Source organism: Vigna umbellata, chromosome 1 (assembly GCF_029865625.1).
Source record: "Vigna umbellata cultivar VRB3 chromosome 1, Vumbellata_1.0, whole genome shotgun sequence".
Taxonomy (NCBI): domain Eukaryota; kingdom Viridiplantae; phylum Streptophyta; class Magnoliopsida; order Fabales; family Fabaceae; genus Vigna; species Vigna umbellata.
The window spans coordinates 53,380,634-53,382,940 of NC_142165.1; the positions used below are offsets into that span (position 1 = coordinate 53,380,634).

Below are 2,307 nucleotides of genomic sequence, written 5' to 3' on the forward strand. Positions count from 1 at the left end.
TATAAAATATTTAAAAGATGTGTTACGAAATTATAATAAACTCAAGTTGATATGACTTTTTTTCTTTTTCTAATAAATATAAAAAAGATAAAACGTTTTAATAATAAGATGAATAAATTATTTAAAAGTATGAAAAAGCAATCCAAAATCACGAAAATCACTTGGTGGAGATTACCGTGTTTAACGGAGGGTATTATCGTCCAAAAAATACCTGTGATGAAGCTAAAAGGGATCAATGGCGGAAGGAAAGGAAAGTGAATAGAGGCCTCAAAAACCTCAAAAACCCTCTCTCTTTCTCTCTCTCTTTCTCTCTCTCTCTCTTTCTCTCCGTCACTCAGTCACTCAGTCACTCACCCACACACACTAGAACTTCACTGTGGAACCTTCATCCATTCATCATTGAAGGGTGGTACTCGTAATTTGACCGAAGAAATGGCGACTCATCATCTTCCCGACCACTTCAAGTGTCCAATTTCCCTAGAAATAATGTCGGACCCTGTAATCCTCTCTTCCGGTCACACCTTCGACCGTTCCTCAATCCAACGTTGGCTAGACGCAGGCTACAGAACATGTCCAATTACCAAGTTGCCCCTCCCCGACCAACCTTCCCTTATTCCCAACCACGCGCTCCGAAGCTTAATCTCCAACTATACCCTCCTACCTCCTCTTCACCAAACCATTTCCCAACCTCAAACCCTAATTTCCACCCTCACTTCTCCCTCTTCTTCCTCCGATTCCAAAATCGATTCCCTCCGCCACCTCACGCGCCTCTCCAAGCGTGACTCCGCCTTCCGCCGCCACCTTGCTGACTCAGCTGCTGTCCCCGCCGTCCTCGCCGCCGTCGTCGACCCTGCTCTCCAGGAGAAGGCGCTCCCGCTTCTGCTCAACCTCACCCTCGACGACGACTCTAAGGTCGGCCTCGTCGCCGAGGGCGTCGTCGGGCGCCTCGTCGCCGTTCTCCTCAACGCTTCGCCTGACTGCCGCGCCGTCGCGGCCACCATCGTCACCAGCCTCTCCGTCGTCGAGGTCAACAAGGCCACCATCGGCGCTTTCCCGGCGGCGATCGCGGCGCTCGTGGCGATACTCCGTGACGGAAAAGGGAGGGAGAGGAAGGAGGCCGCCACCGCGCTTTACGCTCTCTGCTCCTTTCCGGATAACCGGAGAAGAGCCGTGAGTTGCGGCGCTGTGCCGATTCTGTTGCGGAACGTAGAAATTGGATTGGAACGGTGCGTTGAGGTAATTGGCGTTCTGGCGAAGTGTAAGGAAGGGAGGGAGCAAATGGAAGGTTATAACGGTTGTGTTCAGATTCTAGCTCGCGTTTTGAGGAACGGAAGCTCCAGGGGGATTCAGTATGCGCTTTTCGCACTTACTTCACTTTGCTTGTATAGCCAGGAAATGATGCTGTTAGCTCTTGAAGAAGGTGTTCTTGAAGCTTCTATTGTGTTCGTGGAAGATGATAATGAGAAGGTAAGGAGGAATGCGTGTAATTTGATTCGGGCTCTCCGTAGCAACAACAGCAACCACGATCGGGTGGAGTGATTATGGAAAATGAATGGAACTGGGATGTATGAAGTATCAGTTTTGATGGGAAGAAAGATTTGTTTGTCTCTCCTCAGTGGAGGTGAGTTGTTGTTTTTTGTTTATTGGTTCTGCCATGTTGGGTGGGTCCTCTGTACAAAATGGAAAGAAGATCATTTTTTTTGTTTTGAATGTGATAGGGTTCTTTTGTATGTTGTTGTATATTGAATAATGATGATGGGCTAGCTCTCTGGTGTTAGTTTGGCTGTTCTGAATGGGAAAGTTAAATCCTTTGAACTGTAGTGCTTCGTAGTTAGAACATTTCTTCTGGTTTCTTCGTAATTTTTACTGGGTTAATTCTTAACATCTGGATTTTAACTTACAAGTTGTTTTTTATGTAGTCTTTCCTTTGTATGTAAGTAGTAGTTCTGTTGCTGTGCATTTGAAATTTTAGTGTAACTCATGAATCGTTTGAATGAAAGAAAAAAATGTGAGTGAAATGAAGCTTGAATTCAGGATATGATTTTGGAATGTTATGTTTCAAGATTTTTATTTCTTCAGTGCTTTCCTCTCCAACAAAACAAGTTAATTTTCAAACTAAAAATTTCTTCCATATGTATAATCTGTATGTTTCCTGAATCAAACAAAAATGTGCGTTTCAATAAGTTTAGAAAACAAAACCTGTCAGGCTAGAATTGAAGTCAAATTTGTCAAGACTTATGAGACATGGTTTTCATTGAGCCATAATTGCTTTGGATGGTTGATTTTGACCGGAATGCTATTGTTTAT

General features: G+C 44.3%; 1 pseudogene; it reads left to right on the forward strand.

Annotated features, from left to right (window-relative positions):
- Positions 1–236: 236 nt before the first annotated feature.
- Positions 237–1,903, forward strand: LOC148205735 (U-box domain-containing protein 8 pseudogene; annotated as a pseudogene).
- Positions 1,904–2,307: the final 404 nt, after the last annotated feature.